Source organism: Amblyomma americanum, chromosome 9 (assembly GCF_052857255.1).
Source record: "Amblyomma americanum isolate KBUSLIRL-KWMA chromosome 9, ASM5285725v1, whole genome shotgun sequence".
NCBI lineage: Eukaryota > Metazoa > Arthropoda > Arachnida > Ixodida > Ixodidae > Amblyomma > Amblyomma americanum.
In genome coordinates, this window is record NC_135505.1 from 112,640,407 (window position 1) to 112,665,514 (window position 25,108).

The 25,108-nt window shown below is 50.5% G+C and overlaps 1 non-coding gene and 2 pseudogenes across 1 annotated transcript; 1 reads left to right on the forward strand and 2 right to left on the reverse strand.

The window, feature by feature from the left end:
* Positions 1-4,677: 4,677 nt before the first annotated feature.
* LOC144103600 (uncharacterized) lies at positions 4,678-8,372 on the forward strand (annotated as a pseudogene).
* Positions 8,373-8,823: 451 nt separating this feature from the next.
* LOC144105366 (eukaryotic translation initiation factor 4E-1A pseudogene) lies at positions 8,824-9,567 on the reverse strand (annotated as a pseudogene).
* Positions 9,568-20,927: 11,360 nt separating this feature from the next.
* TRNAS-CGA (transfer RNA serine (anticodon CGA)) lies at positions 20,928-21,001 on the reverse strand. The gene has a single exon. It is a non-coding gene; the product is annotated as a tRNA-Ser (tRNA).
* Between the last annotated feature and the right edge of the window lie 4,107 nt (positions 21,002-25,108).

Genomic DNA, 25,108 nt, shown 5'->3' on the forward strand with positions numbered 1-25,108 from the left:
TGGATCCGTGAAGTTTTAACAGGACGGCAGTTCTTTTGCTCTGACGGTACCTTCACCCCAGACACCTATGCCCAAACCACCCAAACCAGAGGCGTGCCACAAGGTTCTGTACTTTCGCCACTTCTATTCAATCTGCTGATGTGCGACATTCCTGTGCACCCTGATGTTACAGTATATGTTTATGCAGACGTCATAGCCGCCTTTGCTTCTTCAGCAGACATGCCCTATATCGTTCTCTCCAGGATTACCTCAGTGCGCTCGAGGTTTGGCTGGATACATTAAATTTGGTATTAAATGTGCACAAAAGCAGCGTGCTGGTTTTTAAAACCAACCTGCCTCTATATATATCGCTACGCTATCGCTCTGACAGCATTCCTCAGGTAGAATCGTTGAGGTATCTAGGCGTCATTTATGATGCCAATTTGGATTGGCGGCCCCACATCAAGACTAACGTTGAGAGAGGAGAGCGTGCACTAGGTAGGCTACTATGCATAAGTAGTAGGAAATTTGGCATGCACCAGAACACGCTTGTACTTCTCTGCAAAGCCTATGTCAGACCCATTTCGGAATTTGGCTGCATTCTTTTTTCTGGCTCCCCTAAATATAAGCTTGATCAGTTATTGCTGTTAGAAAGGCGCGCACTGCGCCTCTGCTTAGTCTCTCTCAATCATATTACACCGCAGTTCTGTACCTGGAGGCTCGTATTTTCAACCTTAACTCCGGGTGGCGTGGCCTCGTCAGGCAATGTATGCCTTTTGCCACGTCACCCTGGACAACCTCTACGTTGTCTGAAATAAATTCTGAATGAATGAATGAATGAATTGTTTTCACCTTTTAACTGTCAGGACTTCTTTGCGGGCATTTGGTTCGGCTCCTGGTGTGGCTACACCTATTTTCGTCTCGCACCCAGCACTTTTTCTCACTCCTCATTGGCCAAGGTTCCGCCTCCCTCAAGTTGTATTTAGTCAGAACTTTTTATCCAACATTCGTGTGGATCTCAATTTTGTATGCAGAGTTGCTTGGGCAGCGTCCCCAGTGGATACTACTTTTATTTATATTTTCCCATCTAATGCGAAGCATCTGCCTGCAAGGACATTAACCGGAATTCTCTTTGATCACCTTGACCAGTACCCACAACATACTGTAATTGCTACAGATGCGTCTGGGGCCGGCCGGAAGGCATTGGGTGGTATTATTTCAGAGTCTCTCTCGTGGAGCTTTTCAGTTAGAGTCCCGGATTACACAACCATATTTCTAGCAGAGTTTATGGCTCTTGGGCTGGCCGCTTTGAAAAGGCGATAGCTGCCGCGAGTAGTCAGAAACTCCTTGCCTGTCTCTAGTCGCGGAGGTCCCGGCCCCTGCCCCTCGGCCTGCGAGCCGGAGGTAGGGAGTAGGGGGCCTCCATTCTGATGGCAAATAAAGGTTTATCATCATCAATTTGAAAATTCCCACAACTGTTTCTCAGGTGATATTCCTCTCAGATTGTCTTTCTGTTTTACTGGCACTGAAGTCCACACGATACGCTTTTTTGAGACACTCACTACCCGCCGCGGTGGCTCAGTGGTTAGGGCGCTCGACTACTGATCCGGAGTTCCCGGGTTCAAACCCGACCGCGGCGGCTGCGTTTTTATGGAGGAAAAACGCTAAGGCGCCCGTGTGCTGTGCGATGTCAATGCACGTTAAAGATCCCCAGGTGGTCGAAATTATTCCGGAGCCCTCCACTACGGCACCTCTTTCTTCCTTTCTTCTTTCACTCCCTCCTTTATCCCCTTCTCTTACGGCGCGGTTCAGGTGTCCATCGATGTATGAGACAGATACTGCGCCATTTCCTGTCCCCCAGAACTAATTATTATTATTATTATTGAGACACTCACTAAAGTTTTTTTATTCCTGTATGGGTGAAGGACGTGCGCTTCGTTTGGATACCAGGCCACTGCGGTATTTTACAAAATGAAGCAGCAGGCTTATTGGCAAAATCAGCTCTAAATGCACCAGTTGCCTGTAGCGTCCCTAATATTGTTCTTTTCGGAATGACTCAATTTCAGCGTTTTCAGTTTATAACCGCCGCATGCAACGATCCCTTACTCTCTACTGTCGACTACCAACATCTCATGTACCCATGGAAGACTCGTGCGCGTAAAACCCGGCAGTGTGAGGTAGCGATGACACTCATGCGGTGCAGGATTCCCCGTTTAAATCTTTGCTTGTGCAGACGCGGGTTCAGTCCCTCAAACCTGTGTGCGGCTTGTGGTGAAGTCGAAACACTGGAGCATTTCCTACTCTCTTGCCGGAGGTTTGCACATCAGAGGTGGGCACACTTAGAAATTCCCATTACGAAGTTTGGTCTCACTTTGTCGGTTCCCCTCCTCCTCTCTTCCGGGCGAATACCTCCACAATTATATAACAGCTACCGGCAGATTCCCTTGCTAATTGTTTCCAAAATTTTCGCAGTCAAAAAAGCGTTTGGGTATTTTCAAGTATTTAATTATTTAATTCTTAGATATCCTCTCCTGATATTTTGTTTCTTCCTTTTCTTTCAAATTACTCTGAAATTTCACCCAAGGCACAATCATTAGCTTGACACCAGTTTACACTATTCTATGGGGTCTCCCAACTGAACCCTGGCCAATCCCCGGTCGTGGGTATGTGCCATGTGGCCAAGGCAATAACAACAACAAGGTACGTACGCTGGTTATGGTGGAAATCGTTCTGCTTTATGGGCCGATCGCGAACGGTTGCCATTTATACATCATATCTTATCCTATCAGTGATCGAAGAGGTCGCTATGAAGGGCGGCGCTTACCAGTAGCGTACATCACGCTGCCATGGACGATGATTAACTGTCGAGGACACTGCCCAGGATTGCCAGCAGAGATTTCTTTGTCCACATTGTTCCTCAACATTCCCGATCAGCTGTTCCCTGCTCAAGCTGCGGTGGTTGTCATCGACGGGCACACAAACAGACAAGGCCCAGGAGCGCGTCCCTCCATAAGAGATCCTCGCAAGCAGCAAGTAGAGAGCGTGGATCCCGTGGAATACTCGCACACTGCCTCCGCTGTTCCGGAGCCTGCCTACGTGTCCCATCCTCCCGCGTCCGAAGCCACTGCTCAATCGGAGCGGACCAGGCCGGTGAGTCCTACACTGGAGTCGGTACTTGGGGGGGAGGGAGGGGGGAATCGATACGGTCGATACCAGTGTTTCCCAGAAAAAAGGGTGGCAAAGCGCGGAGAGCACGTTGTGTAATTAACCCCTACGATAATTGCTCAAAACGAGGTAAAACAAGCGTTGCATTTCAGTGACGGCGACAAGGAAACGCACCCGCCGCGGTGGCTCAGTGGTTAGAGCACCTGGCCCTATACAGGGGCTTAAGGTATAAATATCCTCCGCCACACAAGGCACTAACAAAGGAAGAGGCTACCGGGTGGCGCAGACTGCAGACGGGTGTTTTTCCAAATTTACACATACTAAACAAGATGTTTCCGACACAATACAGAGCCACATGCCCGTGGTGCGGGGCGGTACCAACGCTGTACCATCACATGGGAGTGTGAGCGAAACATAAAATTCCACCAACACAAACACACAAGGGCGGAGCAATGGGAGAGCCGGCTCGTCAGCAGCGAGCTCACGGTCCAAAGGACCCTGGTGGAGCACGCTTACGAGGCAGCGCGGCTCAGCGGAGCCCTGGAATGAGGGCCCGACCTTGCGAAGACGGGATCCGGGATCGCCTGATATGATGACAACGCGGATCCGGCGGCCGCCGAACTACGCAAATGTTCAATAAAAGTTTTTCACTCACTCATTCAGTCGAGCGCTTTGTTCCTCGGGAAGACCGCTGATAGTTTTACGCCTCCGTTTTTTTTTTTTTGAGCTAGACTGCCGTTCCGATATTTTTTCAACAAATTTTCGCGTAGTGGAATACCGTTCTCGTGTCAGTGAGGTATTTTTTTACTTCTACGACACTTTCCAGACAACTGCGTTCGTTCCGACCGCTGACTGACGCTCCTCGCCGCAACTGTTCCGTGGCGTAAATGCTGAGTTTTCGGCTTTCCTCAGCGGCAGTTTTGGAATATTCAAAGAAATTTGGCCTAGTCGCGTTCGACTCGTTAATTTGCAACATTCCACCTTTTTAATCAGTTTCTTGCCCTTCGCCGCGTCTGGCTTGCGGAGTTCTATTTTTATAGGCCAGTTACAAGATTTTTGGCAATATCCGGAGTGGTGGGGTTCATTGTTCCAGCTCTTTAGGCGCGTTTTTTGCGGCTACGTAAATTTTTGAACGTTAACTTGGCGGGTGGAAATATTTTCTGCGGAAGCCAATATAGCCATTCGAGTGTACATTTGCATGAGGGAGGCGGGGAGGCCAGCCTAATGGCGGAAGACAGGCGTGGCGCCTTGTCAACCTGGCGTTCGCCATTTTGAATGATCCGCACGCCGCAAGGACTTGTGACAAAGTATTAGGTCCACGTTTTTTTACGATTCGGTTTATAATTTTTGACGCCGACACTGGCGTTTGGGTCGGCTTCCTTTGCAATTTTCACGTGAATTTGAGGATTTTGTGCTTTCAGCCAGTTTTACAGATTGCTCCGCGTCGCAGATTTGAATGCGGCGTGGCTCTCCTATGAGTGCGTGTAGCAATTTTTTTTCCTTTGCAGCCGAAGCAACCACTTCGGACAAAAGATGGGGTCGCAACAGTTCTGATTGAAATGGAAGAACCACCAGTCGAACATGCTAGCCGTGTTCGACGAACTGCTGTCTAAAGAGGCGCTGGTGGACGTTACGCTGGCGTGCGAAGGTCTATCGCTGAAGGCGCACAAGATGGTCCTCTCCGCTTGCAGCCCCTTTTTTCGAGCGCTTTTTTGTCGAGAATCCCTGCCAGCACCCTATTGTGATACTGAAGGACATGCGCTACATGGACTTGAAGGCGATAGTCGAGTTCATGTACCGCGGTGAGGTAGACGTGTCGCGGGACGATCTCACGGCGCTCCTCAAGACTGCCGAGACTCTGAAGGTCAAGGGTCTCGCGGAGGACACCAACGAGAACAAGAATGGTGGGCCCGTAACCAGTGTGGACGGTGCTGCGGACGCTGAACCCGTGGATACGCCGCGTGCCGAATCTCCGCCGCTCAGGAAACGGAAAAGGGGCCGGCCACGGCGGAGCTCACCTAGCGACTCCAACAAGGGCGACTCTGAAGACGCTCCGCTGGCGACGCGTATCAAGGGGCCCGAGAGTCCTAAAATTATTGAGGACGGTAGTCTGTCTAGTGATCGCCTGGCCAACCTTCCCGCCGCGTCTCCTTCGAGTCGCACTTCCAATGTGGCGGCGTCGTCGTCTACGGCCCTGCCTCCAGGCGCTCGTCATGGTTCAAATGTTCAGGCCAGCATCTCTTAGCATACTCAGGACTCGATTGGTGACGACGCGGGGGAGGGTGACGATGTGGAGCATTTGGACGTTGTGGAACAATCTACGACGACCGAGAACGTAGGTGGCCTCTTGCTGCTGTGCTCCCCGTTTAATAGTCTTTGCGGTGGACTCCGTTATTCCCGTAACGATTGCCAAACATGTTCTTAGTTCTTACGATGCGCCGTTTTTTGTTCTCAGGTTCCAGAGTTCCCGGACGTCGCCTCATCATCACAAGCACTAGGGGACCAGTCACAGCAGTCTCATCACACCTGGTCCACATCCGACAACTCTGCACTTGTTCCTGTACATCCTTCATTGCCTTCAGAGATGTCTATCACGAGTCAAGGTAAACAAAGTTTTGCTTAAGTTTGTCGGCCCTGTTGCTGACCCCGCCTCGTTACTTGTCACTTGCAGTAGACATCAAGCCGTCGCCATCTAGTTTAGCACCATGCGATGACCAGACGACATCACCTGTGGTCGCCGCCTCTCCTGCCGCCGCGTTATCCGGGGACGCCGCGATCACCGCCATGGCGGTCATGGACGCGTCTGGCGTTCCTGCTATCGCCGGCCCGTTCGGTATTCAGCAGTCAAAGCCGTCTCATGGTATGTATCCCATCCCTGACCACCCAACCCTCCTCCACCTTTTTTTTTCTGCGTCACGTCTGCCCCACGGCGATCCTAGCCTCTGTGCTGCTTCGGGGTTCAGCTTTGCCTGCAACGCCGGGCGCTGTGCACATGCTACGATTGTATCGGGCCCCACTGAATGCCGGTCTCTGGTTAAGCTGTCCTGGCTGTAATTTCACTCTGAGACGTTTTGTCCTCATTTTGTTCCGAGACCGCCGTTTATTTTGTAACTCTGCTAGGGAGCTGTAAGACGTAATGTTTTCCATTTTCCTGTATCGCCATACCGTGTACAAAACAGACAGCAGTAAAGTTATTTCCGCCTGCTGCTTCCGGCGCGGAGGCTGCCCAGAAGATGTCCAGTCATTTGTCGGGTGTCATGTGTCGTTCAATCATCGGCGCTTTGTCGCGATGCGCTTTCGGTTTTCTGGACCCTGAAGCCGCCCTGAAGAAGCTGCGTTCGCGTCCTGGTTTTCTGATGGCGCCTGGTCACGTCACATCTAGCCTGCGTTCTCACTCGTTCGGTTTTCGCGTCGCGCGCAATTTTTGCATCGCGCGATTGGTTCAAGCATCAGTGAAGACTCCTCTTCGATGGCAAGATTCGGTCAGTGCCCTTTGAAGTTCAAAGCTTTTTTTTTTTAATTTGTGTAAGTTAACTGCTAGGGTTTTAATCTTAACTGTGTGTACGAAATTTTCTTGTATTGCTCTGTATTTGCCCTGTACAACATGAAATAAATGGTGAATTGGTGGGGCTTTTAGTGTTCTTACACGATTTTGACACGGGGCGAGCAAATGTGAATGGATGCTTGTGTGCGCGCGTGCTTTGTGTGTGCGTGCGTGAGCGAGCGCATGGCTGCAAGATTCCCAACACGAATAATTTGATTGCTCCTCTCCGTACACTTCCCTACACAGGGAGTAGCGGTAGTCAGTCTAGCGCCACACGAGCTTTCAGCTTCACTAATCATTAGTTTGGTTCAATCGCCAGGCTTGCGCTTGGTGTCAATGACTGGTGGATTTGGCCGTAGAACACATTGCTTGCAAACCTACAACACACGTAGCAGCAGCGTGAGATGGGTGGCTGCCCCTTGTTGGGGGTGGCGTGGGTGCAGGTGCTGTGGCTGTGCAGGCAGACCTTGGTTTCCACGAGCAAGCTGCCAAGCGTCGTTTCGCTCAAAATAAAACTTTTTCGAGGTATATCTATGCGTTCTGTGCACTCCTCCCTGGCACTTGCGCGAACCCTTTCGGGTTCGCTGCTTTGCGAGGACTTAGTCGCGCATTGCAAGAGCTACGGATTTAAATGAGACAGACTCCAGTCCCCTATTCAGAGAAACAGCAGCTTTTGAGAAGGAAAGCTGTGACTTGTATACCCTGCCCTGTATTTTCCTTCCCTTACGGCGCGGAGCGGATGTCCAGTGTGAATTGTAAGACAGCCGTGATTTACTTAAAACCGATTTTGATTTCAATTTCCTTCACTTATGGCCCGGTTCGGGTGTCCACCGAGATATGTGAGAAAGACGTCCTTTCCTTTCCTTAAAAAATTTTATTTTCATTTTCCTTTACTTACGTAGCGGTGCGGGTGTCCACCAAGATGATTCCTTTCCCTTAATTGTCCGGACGAGGGCTCACACCGAAGGACGATGGTGTTCCATGGATCCCTTGACAATGCTGCAACATGCTGTTGCGTCCTGGTCTTAATGGTCAAGCCTAAGCGTCCAAATTTTTCATTTTCCGCTATCACGCCACCGCGGTGGCTCAGTAGTTATGGCGCTCGGCCGCTGACCCGAAAGACGAGGGTTAGATCCCGGCCGCGAAGGTCGAATTTCGATGCAGGCGAAACGCTAGACGCACCGTGTACTGCGCGATGGTAGGGCGCGATAATGACTGCAGGTGGTCAGAATTATCCGTAGCCCTTCACTACGGCGCCGCTCACAGACTGAGTCGCTTTGAGATACTAAAACCCATCAAACCAAACCATTTTCAACTATCTGGTCAGTCGACGCATCAGTGGTACCTTGGTCCCTCTTGTCTCGAGCGCTTCCGCATGGTCCCAAACGTATAACAAGCGAGAACATCTGATATCTGCTAAACTAAATGCCCGCTCGTACAGCAGAACTGGAATACGCCAGTCCCGGAAGTCTAAGTCGCGCTATGCTCGGAGACAACGTTCTCTGGCGCTGGTGTAGAGCGCGCATCGAGGCATCCTGTTTAAGACCACGAGACGCTGGTTCTCAAGAGCGTGCTGTTCTCAAGCGCGGATACGCCGGCAACCAGTATCTAGAAGCTGGCGAGGCTCACGCCCGCTGCTTCTATTGCAGTGCTACAGAGCATTGCCCCCCGTGCACTCAAATAGAGCCTCGACCCACACAATAGCCGACTGGAAGACGCTGCGTACTAGATAGGCCTGCCGCACATTTTGGAAAGAACCGGTCTACGGACGCTACGCGCACCGAGCGATAGAACGCTACCAGAGACGCAGAACTCGTCTTCAGGTTGCTAAAAATTTGGAGCGCCTTACGGTTATTGAATGCAGCCTAGCGCATTCTTTCCGAAGGGTATTCCCTAGAATTACGATAAATATCTCATCTTTACTTTGCAACTACTTTTAAATAGAGTGGCAGTTGATGCAAGTTAGGGTGTTGTAGATAGCTAGGCAATGAGACAACTAATGAAGCAAATAGAAAAAAATGAGTTTATTTTTGAAACTTTTTGAACCAAACAGTTCTTGGACATGTTCTTGGACAGGGCGATCACGTTCTCAGCGAACCGACGTGTCACAAAAGCTCTTCCTGCGAGATTTTTTTTAAGGCGAACTATGTCCAATGGTTGCAGTCCTTTGCTGTCTTGTTTTGCTTCTGCCGAGATGCTCTCAAACTACGTATCTGGCCCTCGTTGAGGGGTGGACCTTGGCCTGCGTGTCAACATGGGCCTGGTACTCAACAAGGCTCCTTGGATGCATGTTTAACCTCTTCTTCAAGGTCCTTCCGATCTGGATGTTTCTGTCCACACTGCGATAGTCCGCCGTCCACAGAGAAACCTTGTCAATCGTGGTTCGGTTCTGAACGACAGCTCCACACACGTCGGCGCCGAGTTCGTCAAAGCCCTCGCCGATCAAGCACAGGAGAAGTTCAAGCCAGTAGGTGTCGACTTCACTCGACGCCTGGTCCTTGCTCAGGTAGATGAGCCAACGACCACCTTGCCTGTTACGGCTATCTTCCCACATGGGCTTGATGCCGTACTTGAAGATGGAGTAGTCACATCCCTGAGCTATTTTGCTGGGAAGCTCGAGGTGGTTGTACAGGGCCCAGAAATCTTCCACCGTGTCGAACGAAGAGATCTCCACAAGGTTTTCTTCCCAACTGCGGTTCCCGTCGTTCCTGTAGTACCAGAGGCTCCACCGATGTTCGAGGGGGTGCTTCAACGGTGCCTCAGGCGATGTATCCGTTCTAGCCTGTTGGGATGACGCAGCCTTTTCCAGGTCCCTCTCGGAAGGCTTATTTTCGACAGACATCCTGTTTACTAGCACCTAGCAGCACGGCGTCCGTGGTTAGCGATATCCCAAAACTATTTACGAGAAAGACGACGCGTGCTTCTGCTGGGCAGCAGTGTGGCAGACTGACAGAACGCCGCACCACCTCCCCTATTTATATCATTTCGTCAGGCTATCCCAGCATGCACTGCAAAAGGGCGGTGCAGCTTGGGAAAGAAGCGCGTTCCACACCACGCGTCCATAAAGTGTACAAACGAGCAGGGTATAGCGTCCCAACACTCGGACACGGTAACGCCTCCAATGCAAGCACTGCCCTTTCCTCTGGGTCAGTGTTCCTGACACACATGCAAGGCGACAAACGCGTTATTTTAAACCGCAGTAAAGCGTTTAGTTTCAACAAAATGAGAACTTGAGGAAAGGAAATGGCGCAGTATCTATCTGTCTCACATACAGGCTGACACCTGAACCGAGTGGTAAGGGAAGGCTTAAAGGAGGGAGTGAAAGATAAAAGGAAGAAAAAGGTGCCGTAGTGGAAGACTCCAGAATAATTTCGACCGCCTGGGGATATTTAACGTACGTGCACCGACATCGCATAGCACACGGGGGCTCTAGCGTTCAGTGTCCATCGAAACGCTGCCAACCCGGAAAGATGATTTTTAGGAAAGAGTAACTGTCTCACACCTCGGTGGACACCTCAACTGCGGTGTGGTGGAAGAGGCGAAAGGAAAGAAAGAACAAAGAGAGAAACGGTAATAGTAGTGGAAGGCTCTGGAATAATTTCGACCACGCGGCATCTCCGCAACCCTTACAATTTACAGCCCACAGGCCCCTGTTGCGTTTCGCCTCCATGGAACCACTGCCGCCGCGGCCAGGATTGAACCCGGGTCCTGCGATCTCATTAGCTGAGCGTCTTACGTACAACTACACGCATATACGTTAGGGGGTATCTCAGATTCACACAGCCATGCGATTCTGAGCGGCGCACGCGGTGATTGCGACGCGCGTCTGTTCGCCGATTTTTCCTCTGTCCTTTATATTCTTCCTGCACGCGGCAGTAGGTGCGGCCAATTTCGTTTTTACAGCGAAACTGCATGCCTCTACCGCCCAAGAAAATTTTCTTGTCGTCCTCAGCAAAACAGGCCAGGCTAAAGAAAGACCACAAAACAAGCATCAACACCGCATGGTGAATGATAATTCGCGTATGAACAATGAAAACACCGTCCGAACCGTTCCAGTAAACATTAGGTTTGCAGCTGCTCCGAAAGGGGTTCACGATTCGAAGGCCTCGTCTGAAGTGCAAACCGCATAATGTTTGATAATGGCGGCGGCATTAGTGGCTAAAAATAATAAGAACGTAAAAAATCAAAAATTCGAGGAAGCTTAAGCTTCGTCTTTAAGAGTGGTGCGCGAAGGCGTGTTGCAGCGCTGCCAAGGGGTCCACGGAACGCTATCATCCGTTCGGCGCGACGCCTTGCCCGTTGGACAATGTAAGGAAACGAAACATATCTTGGTGTACACCCAAACCGCACCCTAAGTGAATGAAAGTGAAATGAAAATTTGTTTTAAGGAAAGGAAAGGACGCCTGCCTTACATATCTCGGTGGACACCCAGACCAGGCCGTAAGGGAAAGAATATTTCCGAAGCGCATTGCCGACAGCTACGTGTTCCGGCAAACATTGCGTTTGCAGCTGCTTCGAAAGCGGTTGACGTTTTCGAAGCCCTCGAGTGAAGTGCAAACCGCACAATGTATGATAACGACGCCTGCAAACAATGCAAAGCGCGTTCCTTTTCGCGTGTGTTTCCCGATAAAGACTACAGTTGCGTATTCGTGTTGTTGTAAACAAAAAAACGGAAGGCTAAAAATGTAATGCACACTGCGTATCTCCTTTGAAATCAGGCATACAGCACACAGCTCAACTACATCTCACTTGTCTCTGGTTTCACTATTTGTACAGCCACGTGCGTGAATATTCAAGCGCTGTCACGTTCCACTCTTAAAGGCGCAGCTGAAGCGTCCTCCAATTTTTAAACTTATTTTCAGAATGTGGCGGGGTGCTGGGCTTGAAGCACTCTGGCACGAGTCGGCCCGGTATTGCAGGGGGGGGGGGGGGGGGGGGGCGCTGCGAGCGCGAGTGACAACGGACGAACTCCACGTGAGCTCCGCTGATTTCGTGTTTTTACCCTAGACAGTGAGACCCTACAATACTTCCGTTGATATCACCGGTTTCCTGAAGACGAGCGGAATCCAGGGACACCAACCAGAAGTACGTACAACAAGTTTTGACCGTTTTAGGTCAACTTTTCCCCGTGACCAAGCCAGATGCCTCGCTAGGCCTACTGCGCCGCGCCGAAGAATACGGAGCTCTGCGTCGCAGTGGCGTTCGCCACCTGCGTCGCAGCAACGTTCGCCAGCTGGGCTGCGCCGTGGACCGTGCCCGCGCGCCGTAGTTCGCCATGAGGGTCACCGTAGAAGGCATCCCAATTTCTCGAGAAGAATTAGCAGCCAGTGATTGGTTGACTAAAGTTAACAAGCTCCGGGAAGCGCGAACAACATCAGGGCCTGCCGTGCCAGATTTCCCTGGAGACAAAGCGGGACCGAACCAAGCGTCCCAAATCGACAATCGGCTACGTGCGAAGACGGAAGCTGAACTCACGCCTCGGCAACGAGGACGCTTACTAGCCAAAAAATCTGTAGCATCGAACCAGCCTCGCTTACCCAGCAACGCTCTCAAGCTAATTGTGCGCCCACGGGGCGGACTGCTACTCTCCAAGATTACAACCTACCGACTACTGGAAGCAATTTGCACTGCTGCTCGCTTCACCAGGGACGCTGCTCGTCACGAAGACCTAATACAAGCTAACCTGATCCAGAATACTTTCGCGTACTGCACCCCAGTCGTCGAAAGAGCTGAACGGATGATGCAACTCAAAGAGATCACCGTTGACAACAAGGCGTATGAGATATCCGTCTACTGCGCTCCAGATGATAGCTCGAGCCGTGGTGTAATTCGCGGCGTCGACCTCCGACTGGATCGAAATACAATCCAAGCAGAGTTACAAGACAACCGTAACCCACCCATTCTGGACTTTCGGCGGCTCGGGAACACCACCGCAGTACTCATCACATTCGCTCAGCGCCAAGTGCCTACCTGGGTCTACTTTTGCAATAGTCGCCACAGGTGCAACTTATTCAAGAGGAAGTACGAGGTGTGCTATCGCTGTGGCGAGCTCGGTCATCGAGCCGATGTTTGTGCAAGCACAACTACTAAGTAGTGTAGAGGTTGCGGACTATCCAATCCTACCGCCGACCACACGTGCAAACCAATCTTCCGCCTGTGCGGCAAAGAACATTTCACGGGCGATAGTCGCTGCAGGGAAATCTTCAGGATTCCTTACGAAGTCAAGCGCAGGAAGTGGGAGAAAATTCGAAATGCTGAGGCAGAGAAACTCAAGACCCAAGAGACCGCCAAGCGGATCACACTCCAGCGCACCAGCCGATGGGACCGGCAACGCTCCGATAGCCAGCAGCGGCAGCTCCGAGACCGCTCGAGCTCTTTTCCACCGCTCAAGTCTCCCGCTCCACGGATGGGTTCTCAGGGGACCTCCCGGACCAATCCCGGGTCACCTGCAGTCGTCCAGCAGACAGGGGACTCTCCTAATCCTTTGCAGCAGCCACCTGGGCTACTACCATCTCTACCCGATCTACGAGAACGTCAAGAACCGGTGAGTACGCAGGAAGGGACTCCCACTACTCTCATCATCAGCCTTACTACACCCACTGCAGGGCAAAGGCCTCTCCCATGTCTCTCCAATTAACCCTATCCTTTGCCAGCTGCATCCACCCTTTGCCTGCAAACTTCTTAATCTCATCCGCCCACCTAACCTTCTGCCGCCCCCTGCTACGCTTACTTTCTCTTGGAACCCACTCCGTTACCCTTAAAGACCAGCGGTTATCCTGCCTTCGCATTACATGCCCTGCCCAAGCCCATTTCTTTCTCTTGATTTCGACTAGGATGTCATTAACCCGTGTTTGTTCCCTCACCCACTCTGCCCGCTTCCGATCTCTTAACGTTACACCTATCATTTTTCTTTCCATGGCTCGCTGCGTTGTCCTTAACTTAAGCTGAACTCTTTTCGTTAGCCTCCACGTTTCTGCCCCGTAGGTGAGTACCGGTAAGATTATGCTGTTGTACACTACTCTAGACACACACAAAGCGATTATGGAACTGACAGCAGTCATCCAACAACTTATACTCAGAGTAGAGGCTCTCGAAAAGCCAATGGCCACACTTCCTTCGTCTCACCCGCATCCGCAGGGATCATATGAATCAGTACCTATGGATATCGCTCCTCCCAACCGATCCGCACAAAAACGCAAAGCAACGTCCGACACCGACTCACCCGCGGAGGGTTGGCAGGCGCGTTTTGCCAAAGTTGAGGAAAGCTGCAACCTCAGTCAAACTCGCATCAAGGCTTTAGAAGCACACATCGAACGCTCACTCCACACAATCGGCTCACAAGTCACGCAACAATTTGACATGCTGAACAAAGCTATAGAAGCACAGGGCAAACTCCTTGCTGCCGTGGTACCCGCGGCCCCTGCGCCGACACCCGTTCAAACCCCACAACTATCCCCGCCTAATCATGGCGAGCAGCTCGGGTAACACCACCATCTGGCAGTGGAACTGTCGTGGGTTCGCGCGTAAGCGTCCGGTCCTCCAGCAGTTCCTCGCCGCGAGTGATCGCCCCGAACTAATAGCTCTCCAGGAATGCGACAAGAACACGAAACTTGCCGGTTACAGTACATACCTATCGGAACGAGTAAAACCTCGAATAGCTACTTTCGTCAAATGTATCCTCACTGTCCTCCAACACAATTTAGATCCAACTTTCCCCGAATACGTCTTCTTAGAAATATTACCCCGACCCTCGCGTAAACGTTGCACTAGTCTGTTTATAATTAATGTCTACAGCCCTCCCCGAGCTCATAAGGATATTTTCGGTCCGCTTTTCCTCAAAGCCCAGCAGCTGGCGCAGGGGCAACCTTTCCTCATTCTAGGTGACTTTAATGCGCATCACCGCGCTTGGGGCTACCCCTATGACTCCGCTAAAGGTCGACGCCTTTGGAATGACTGGCATATGAACCAGCTGACTCTTATCACGGACGTGTCCTACCCCACTAGACACGGTACGGGCCTACATCGTGATACAACGCCGGATCTGGCCTTTACGACCTCCGGAGTTAAAGCGACTTGGTGTCACACTCACGAAAACTTTGGGAGTGATCACTTCGTACTCGAAATCGTAATACACGAGCCCACCAGGCAATGTACGCGGCCAGCTCAGGTGATTAACTGGGACTCCTTCCGGACGCACAGGAAACAGCAGGACAAACCTCCCGCTATAACTGATATCAAGGCGTGGACAACCGAAATTGTCAAACAAGTGGCCGACGCCACTCAAACCGTCGAGTTAGAGGACAGTATCCAACACTGCGACCGCTACTACGCCCATCTGTGGGAGCGCAAGAAGTCGCTCGAAGCTCTACTTGCCACTCGGAAATGGGACCGCAATATCCGACGTAGACTGGCGCGCGCACATACGAATATCGAGAAATATGCAATAGAACTCACTCGACAGAGCTGGCACAACATATGTGACCAGATGAACAACACTCCAAACGCTCGTAAGACGTGGAACCTCCTTCGACATTTACTCGACCCAGCAGGAGGCAAGCTCCAAACACGCCAACAGCTCGAGCGAATCTTCCACCAGTATCCTGGCACGTCTGACGAGCTTAAACAAGAGCTTATAAATACTTACATCCGCCCTGAACCAACAACCAACCTCCCTTTCTATCAGGGCGCGGAAAATCTCTGTCTAGACGCTCCGATCACTTTAGCGGAGGTCCGAGCAGAACTCAATCGCCTCAAGACGACTTCGGCGGCCGGTCCTGACCGCATTTCAAATAAAATGCTTAGGAATCTAGACGACGCATCCATTCATGCTCTTACCGACTATTTTCAAGAATGTTGGGCCAGCGGTACCATCCCTCAAGAGTGGAAATGCGCCAATCTAGTCCTCATCCCCAAGCCAGGCAAACCACCAACCTTGGCCAACCTCCGTCCCATCTCTCTCACGTCCTGCGTTGGGAAGCTGATGGAACACGTTATCCAGACCAGACTCTCACGATACCTTGAAGACAACCATCTTCTACCAGACACTATGTTCGGCTTCCGCCCTCATTTAGCAGCCCCGGACATTATGCTTCTTCTCCATCATCAGGTAGTCATGAGACGTACACTAGACACGAAAGTCATCGTCGGCCTCGATGTTGCCAAGGCATTCGACAACGTCCTCCATGAAGCGATTCTTCAACAACTTCAAGCTCTCGGTGTCGGACATCGCATGTATGCGTACATCCGAAACTTTCTCACCGACCGCACAGTGCAACTTAAAGCCGGCACGGGAGATCCTTCCATCATCTCTCCGGGAAACCGTGGCACGCCGCAAGGCGCCGTACTTTCGCCGATGCTTTTTAACGTCGCACTGATAGGCCTGCCGAAGCTACTGGCCGACATCCCCCACCTGCATCACAGCATTTATGCTGACGACCTCACACTTTGGATCACGCGCGGCAGTGACGGCCAGATTGAAGAGACTTTACAGACCGCGATCGAACGGATCGGAGATTATCTAAGTACAGTTGGCCTCACGTGCTCGGCGACAAAGTCCGAGTATATCATCATTCCTTCCCCGGGACGACGCCCTTCAAAGATACTTCCGGACGTCAACCTCCAGGTGCAAGGAAACCCGATTCCTCGAACAGACAACATCAGGATCCTGGGCTTGCATCTACAGGCCAACGGCAGCAACAACATCACGATCCAACGCATCGACCAGTCGGTTGTGCAGATCGGACGCCTCCTTAAGCGAATCTCCAACAAGCATCATGGCATGCGAGAGTCCAACCTCCTGCGCCTCGTTCAAGCTTTCGTCTGCTCCCGCATCACCTACTCTGGACCCTACTTACGTCTCACTCGTGCCGAAAGCGAACGGCTAGACGCGTCACTTCGAAAAGCATACAAGACGGCCCTAGGTCTTCCCATGTCCACAGCTACCCATAAGCTCATGGCTCTCGGAATCTCCAATACCGTGAGCGAACTGATCGAAGCAACCCTCACCGCCCAGTATGAGCGGCTCTCACTCACACACGCTGGCCGAGCGGTACTGCAGCAAGTTGGGATCTCCCCGCCGAGATCGGCCCCAAGTTACGCTGAACTTACATCGGAATATCGCCTAAATCTCCGCATTCCTCCCATTCCCAAACGGATGCACCCGGAACACCACGCCGAGAGACGGGCCGACCGGGCTCGTCAGTTCGAGAAACGCTTCAGCGGACGTCCGGACGTCACGTATACGGACGCCTCTTACCATCCATCGAGGCCAGCGATGGTGGCGGTAGCTCTCGCCCCTCACCGCAGCTGGTACACAGCCTGCAGCATTCGCAACGCAGAAACAGTCACCGCAGCTGAGGAGGTTGCCATTGCGCTCGCGCTAGCCGACCCTAATACCAAAGTCGTCATCAGTGACTCTCAACAGGCTATTCGCAATTACGATGCTGGCCGTATCTCTTGCCAGGCGTTACACATTCTACGTTCTACAGCACCCTATTCCACATCTCGCTTACTTCTTTGGGCTCCAGCCCACGAGTCGCTCAGCGGAAACGCCCAGGCACACACTCTCGCTCGAGATCTCAGCTGCCGAGCCGAGAGTATGATCAGCCACCCTGCTTCCGCTGACACTAATATCCCACGCGCTTCTCTACTCACCACTTACACGGACATACTCCAGCACTACCGACTCCAAAGGTGCACATATCCTCCCGCACACCGCGATCTAACAAGACGCGAGGCCGTCCAATGGCGCAAACTACAAACTGGCAGCTTCCCACACCCCCTCTTATACAGCAGGATGTTTCCGGAACAGATAGCCCCCATGTGTAACACTGCTCAACTCCGGCCACACTCATACACATGGTGTGGACTTGTACACATTACAACACAGACAACGCAAACACCCCAGAGACGTGGGAGTCTCTCCTGTGTACTTCCAAGCCAGCAGACCAACGCTGGCTTATCCAGCGCGCGGTGGAGGCCGCGGCATCCCAAAGGATCCCCGCCGACCTCCTCTAAGTCAGCGCAACCGGTCCTTTGACTGGTCCCCTGTTTTTGGGCGCAATAAAAGAGTTTACCTACCTACCTACCCGGTATTGCACTGCCTTCGGGATCGACCCGGGGAATATTAGCGCGAGCATTTTCTTTCTATCTTTGCTCTCCTATCATTTTACTCTCCTACTTTCAGCACGCGGCAGCGAGCGTGGCTCGGCTCGAGCCAGTAGGCAGGCCCGTGCACTTTCCTTTCCTTTCTTCCTATCAGCAATGGCAGCAACAGCAGTGTATTGTAGTCGTTATGGAGAGCGCGAGAGACGCAACAACGACAGAACGAAGCGAGGAAGAGAACGCGCTCAAGAGACGCTATAAGAACGCGCCGCACGACTCGAGAAGCGTTGTAACGGAGATGCGGCTAGAAGTCGTGCCACGTCCCGGAGTGACTCCAACTGAGGAAGAGACCGGTTTGAGTTCTCGATAGCGTCGGAATGAGACGCTGCGTAGACGACGTGCCGAGGAAACAAAGCTTTCTCAATTCAACTAAGGTTAACTAGAGCTAAATCACAGCCAATTTTTTTTCTTCCCTTTCGGCGCGGTCCGGGTGTTCAGCGACAAATGTGAGACACGCGTCATTTCATTTCCTTAAAACCAATGTTCATTTCATTTTCCGTCCCTAACGGTCCGGTTCGGGTGACCACCGATATATGTGAGACAGGCGTCCTTTCCTTAAATTGTCCAACAGGTTCTTTTTTTTTGACGGTTTTTATTGACATATATATCCTTTACGTTATTGTCATTCAAAAAATTGGCTCCAGTTTAGCTCTGGTTCACCCTAGTTGAATTGCGAAAGCTTCGTTTCCTCTGCACATCGTCTACGCACCGTCTCATTCCGACGCTATCGAGAACTCAAACCGGTCTCTTGCGCAGTTGAAGAATCACTCCGGGACCTGGCACGACTTCTTTCAGCCGCATCTTCGTTACGACGCTTCTCGAGTCGTGCGACGCTTTCTTCTGGCGTCTCTTGAGCGCGCGGTCTCTTCCTCGCTTCGTTCTGTCGTTGCGTCTTTTTCGCGCCCTCCATAACGACCACTGATCTCCACTAGGGGGCTGGATGCCGCATCGGGCGCTCGAAAGTGAAGCCACCGTAAGTTGGGTGGCATGTCCCGGAAGTCAACCTTTGGCAGTGCACGAAATCGGACCTCAGCACGGATTTTCAGTTTTAGTTTTCGTTTCCCGCTTAGCGTTTTGTCTCTTCGACGTTCTCGTCTTTCTTCGTGACAATGTCTACCTGTTGCGCCGTCAACTGCATGAGGAGAGCAGCAAAGTCCTCCGGAAAGGCGTTTCAAAAATAAGGGTCCATTGCATCGCTACGGGACGACACTAGCAGACGACAGAACGTCGCTGCACACAGTACGTACGGAGCCTCGTCTGCTCAACTGTGTCGTCCCGTTGCGCTATAGCGTCGCCACCTCTGCTCTTTATTTTGATGCACGTTGTCGCGCTCTCAGCCCAAGTTGTACCATAAATGAGGGATATATTTAAGAAGGAATAGGTGGAAACCTTCATTAGGCAGCCGACTTTGCAGCGACCATTTTACCGAATTATGTTTAGACCGAACCGGAGAGAGCTAGCACGAGGCCACAATCTGGTGAGGTGCCGTCGGTGTTCTGCTGGTTCACATTAGCGCGTCCAAAATATATATGGTACTTCTTTTTCGACGGATCGTATCAATTGTACTGTTTCGTACTGTCGAAAGTTATGCCTCAAGGGGTTTTTATTCCTGATGCTTGGTGCAGTTGACTTCTAACAGCGCTTGTCACATGCGCTGCTGCATTCGTCTTTCTCGTCAGTAGTTTCTCTCGTGCTGTGTAGATCACATGTGGCTGTGCTATAGAGTTAGGTTGAAAGCACGTATGGAAGGTGAATGGCACACTAAAGCGATAAACATCGCCTGTCATCGATGAGAAGAGACATCGTCCGCCACCAACCCGAAATTGAAACAGCGGCACTGTATAACGAGTGGCTCTTCATGTGTCAGGATTTCCGCGCCATTGCCTTTTCTTTGCGACACGAAAATTTGTTTTCAAGATGACCTAGGCTCATCGTCATTCCACTACTTCTCCTAATCACGCTCGGAAGAGATGAACCAGGTCAGAAAATAGTGTTTAATGCACGTACCCCTTCGCCGCGCCTTGGTGATATATGCATGCCTGTTCACTTCGGTTCCTCTGAAATTACAGTGTTCCCCGAACAATGCTCACATTTTTCACGTTCAGCTTGCGTATTCCTTTGATATTACAGTAGGCGTTACACGAAAACAACGCGAAAAATTCATTACGAAAGGGTGAAAGACGCGACTTTTTGCATTGAAATACACAGCAGACGCCGAACGTCTGTGACATGCAATCCAACTTCCGGTGGCTTTACATACATATATATATATATATATATATATATATATATATATATATATATATATATATATATATATATATATATATATATATATATATATATATATATATATATATATATAGCAGACAAGTTAAAGGAAATGAGGGGCCCGTTTGACAAATTTTTATGAAGGGAGCCAACAGTCACCGAAACCAAGGTGCAAGGGGAACGGTAATTTTATTATTATTTTTTTTAATGTGTTATGCTTATCAGTGGGAGAATAATACTTAGATTAATAAATTGCTTAAAGAAAATTACGTATAAAGCAGCAGAAAAAACAACCATGCCGCCGGTGGGATCCGAACCCACGAGCTCCGAATATCGCGTCCGGTGCTCTTACCAACTGAGCTACGGCGGCGGCTGTCCAATCTGCTGCTCTCATGGGTATTTATGTTTACTGCGTGTGAGCGAGCCTTGAGAGTGTTCACCAGCGCCACCCTCGACCATAGCGGCGGACGTAGCACGTCCTGTAATACCGCGAGCGTGACGTAGAACGTCATCTAACGGAGAGGGCGGAAACTGTGCGAGAGCCCTCTTATGCTACCTATGGCATCAAGACTGCCAGAACCGAGACCCTCGTTAAGTTATTAGCAGACAAGTTAAAGGAAATGAGGGGCCCGTTTGACAAATTTTTATGAAGGGAGCCAACAGTCACCGAAACCAAGGTGCATAGGGGAACGGTAATTTTATTATTATTTTTTTTAATGTGTTATGCTTATCAGTGGGAGAATAATACTTAGATTAATAAATTGCTTAAAGAAAATTACGTATAAAGCAGCAGAAAAAACAACCATGCCGCCGGTGGGATCCGAACCCACGACCTCCGAATATCGCGTCCGGTGCTCTTACCAACTGAGCTACGGCGGCGGCTGTCCAATCTGCTGCTCTCATGGGTATTTATGTTTACTGCGTGTGAGCGAGCCTTGAGAGTGTTCACCAGCGCCACCCTCGACCATAGCGGCGGACGTAGCACGTCCTGTAATACCGCGAGCGTGACGTAGAACGTCATCTAACGGAGAGGGCGGAAACTGTGCGAGAGCCCTCTTATGCTACCTATGGCATCAAGACTGCCAGAACCGAGACCCTCGTTAAGTTATTAGCAGACAAGTTAAAGGAAATGAGGGGCCCGTTTGACAAATTTTTATGAAGGGAGCCAACAGTCACCGAAACCAAGGTGCATAGGGGAACGGTAATTTTATTATTATTTTTTTTAATGTGTTATGCTTATCAGTGGGAGAATAATACTTAGATTAATAAATTGCTTAAAGAAAATTACGTATATATATATATATATATATATATATATATATATATATATATATATATATATATATATTCCCTCTACCCCAGCGGAGCACATCTGGTGGAGCAAGCGCCGACGGCAGTGGAGTCGACGGCGGCGCCATCTGTTGGAGCGCGGCTGCTGCATTGCTAGGCGACGGCGGCTCGAGGTCGTTCGTCGGCCGCGTTATACGGCTGAAGTGCGACCACGCGACGACCCGAGCTGGTTGGCTGGCTGATGTAGTGTTGCTTTCAGAACACAAGAGATATTGTTTTCAAATTACGCAACATGTCTATATTACAGCATTCCGTACAATACAGATAATACGTGCCGACGCGCAAGAGGGGTCAAGTTCATCTCGAACGGCGCCACTGATTTTTCAGCACATCATTTCATGCCTCATGCACGCAATACATATGCGATCAGTCTGTGCACAGTGAATGCACGCAATTTAATACATGCATGATATACCTTACAATCATAGACAAGTGTAAAACATTGTTTAGTACTTACGTAAACGCGTGAAAGCAAGCAACTATCACGCGATATCCTTTACTCTCCATGCTGATATATGCGACACCAATAAAATTCAGTTAACATTCAGTTGCATAATCGATTTCCATGGTACGCCTACTCTCGCAAACTAAATCCGATGACTCCTTCGTTCATAGTAATGACCGAATCATTGTTCATAATCCACGACGCCGAAATGAGCGGTGGCTCCCAAGAAAGCGAGGGCAGGTAGCGGTTCACGTCATATATCCGTGCGGGTCTCGCTGCACTCAAAGCAGTTTCTAATGTCATGAGCACAAAACGAAGCACCATCGTAGTTGTCGCAGCACCAACATAACGCATGAAGGAACACGACGCCACAGTGTCTGTGACTGGCGCCGCAAAGCAGGCGACAGCGCCAGTGATAAAGCGCGAATGACAGAGTTCGCGAAACATACAAAATATGTGTGGCGGTTGCAACGGCGGCGCGGGTCAGACATTCAATAGGAATAGAGAGAGAGAGAGAAATCGTTTCTCCTTTCTGTACTTTCTTGCGATTAGATATTGTTCTTTACTACTGACGCTAGCGCCAATTATTCCTTCAGTTACGTTGACAACGTATGGTGTACGTAGTTACGGTTTCAGCGGAGGTTTTGTAGCGAGAGCTACACTGGTCTACCAGTCGAGCATTTGCATGGGAGACGTCAGTTGTGGGCATGTGCCGTTACCATGGCAACCGGAGAGGAGCAAGGTGCGGCGTGCGCTTCGCCGTCGCCGTCGCCGCGCAGCTGCGCGCCCGCTCCACCGTCGGAGCCGAGCGTGACGTAACGCGGATGAGCATTTGTGCGCATGCGCCGATACCGTGGTAACCAGAGGCTCCAAAGCTGCGCCGCGCGCTTCATCGCCGCTTCACCGCACGCCGCTCTATCACCCGAACCGCGCGTCGCATGCGCAGCATTTCGTACAAAAGGCGGAGTTGTAATGGGCGGCTGTATCACAACGTTTGACATGCATGCAGAGAAGGAAAGTCCAGCCCCTGCTAAACGGCGGTATAGACAAGAGGAGATTAACTCTTCCGATCCTGAGGCTGTCGCCTGGCACTTGGCTACTCAACAAAGAGAGAATGAGCGTAAGAAGGCGAATAGAGCAGCGGAGACGTCTGAACAGAGAGGGGAACACCTTGCCAAACGGAGATGCCAGACTGCCTAGCGTAATAGACGGCGCATAGCCACCGAGATGGAGCCTATGGAAGGAGTCAGTCAACGAGAACCAACAGCAGAGGGTGAGAAGGCCCGTCGTGTGACTGATCACATCATACGAATTTCCGTAAAAACAAGCCCAGCGAGTGGAACGCACGACTCGCTAAGTATATCCTGGCATAGCTGAGCTAAGCCACTGCCATTTTTTTCATTCAGCCAGGACGGAAGTCGCTGGCGCTTTCCTCCCCTGTTTCTATCCGCATACTCTAGACCAGTTGCAGGCCTTCCGGGCTCTTAGTGGGCGACTTGACACCTTCCGCCATAGTCTTCATGATATTCCCGTGCACAGTCACCGTTAACATTATGCAAATATTACGTTTGGCTTTACAGGGATGTCCTAAGTCGAAATGAAGGGAAGGAATGGGCTTGGGCAGGGCATGCAATGCGAAGGCAAGATAACCGATGGTCCTTAAGAGTAACAGACTGGATTACAAGGGAAGTGAAGCGTAGCAGTGGGCGGCAGTAAGTTATGTTGGTGGATGAGATCAAGAAGTTTGCGGGGATAGGGTGCCGCAGCTAGAACACGACAGGATCAATAGGAGGGACATGGAAGAGGCCTTCGTACTGCAATGGGCATAGTCAAGCTGTTGATAGTGATGATGATGATGAAGCTGACTCCGAAATTTGTAATTCTTTTTGGTTGTCTTCAAGGCCGCCTGCTAGTGGCTGCATCACTTTGTTTCGTACGATAGACGCGCTCCTATTTATCTGGAATGTTTGTAGCCACTCACAGCTGGCTCTACATACAAGACAATCGTTGGTGCTTTCCATGCCTTATCTCGAAAGAGTCAAGTTAGATCAAATGAAAGACCCAGCGGGCACAAGCGGGACGACAGAGTGAGGCGCGAGTTTCATGGCGTCACTTGGGAGAGGTGCTGTTTTCCAGTAAGAAATAAAAAGAGAACGTGACGTCATAATCACGAGTATATGGCGCGGAATTTGAATATTTTTATTCTTACAGATGTCGAAAGACAAGGCCAACGACGACGAACACGGAACGGTCCTCGGACAAGTCTGCGAGTGGTGGACACCGTAACTTTTCAGCCGATTTAACCTGACAGAACTTTTAACTACCACGATAAATAAGTGAACTCATAAGTCAAGGTGTTGGACTGGGTTAATTCTTATCCGACTGGTCTAAGCATCGTTCAGCTAAGTAAAACGATCTCAGCGTAGTGTCTGCAAACAAAACGTGGTCAGACTATAAAAGGGTCACATTCACGGTGAAGCACTTTATGTACCACCAACGTCAAAAGAAACGCGAACAGAATAACTGAAACGCGAGCGCTCAAACGCAGATGCATTAAACCCTGGACGCGACATTCCAAACCGGTTCATACAGTTTAGCATGTCTCAGCGCGTAATATCGTGCAGTAGTGCCAGTTGCGATGGGCACTTAAGGCAATTACGTGCTAAATGCAGTTGGCCTAAAGGGTTTATAACTAAAGGCCATTAACCCGGAAGGCATTTTCCATGAAGAACTTCGCACCTTTGACTTAAAGGCATTTGACATAAAATCCTTTACCGCAAATGCCTTTGCACTAAAGGACTTCACCCAAGTGCATGCATACCTTGCAGGTAGTCTCCAACCCGGTGGGCCGATGGGCCTCCTGCCGAAAAGCTGGCTTCAGGGACATACGAACCTCCGAAATCCGAATACGTACGCCCGAGATTATAAAATGCGTCTAGTACTCCCAACGCACTGAAAGAGCTTCTATAGTGACTATGAAGTCAAACTCAACTGCGCTATAATGTTCCGTTTCCTACAACTAAGAACTCTCCATGCTTTGAGCGATTCCATTGTTTTGCTTTCGTTACAATTGGCGCTTACTGAAGTCCATGTAAGCGAAAATGCGAAAAGTTAAAGGGACACTGAGGAGAACCCTATCAATTTTTTTTGTGAGCAATATCTTATAGTTCGGCATTTCACGGCTTTGTTGG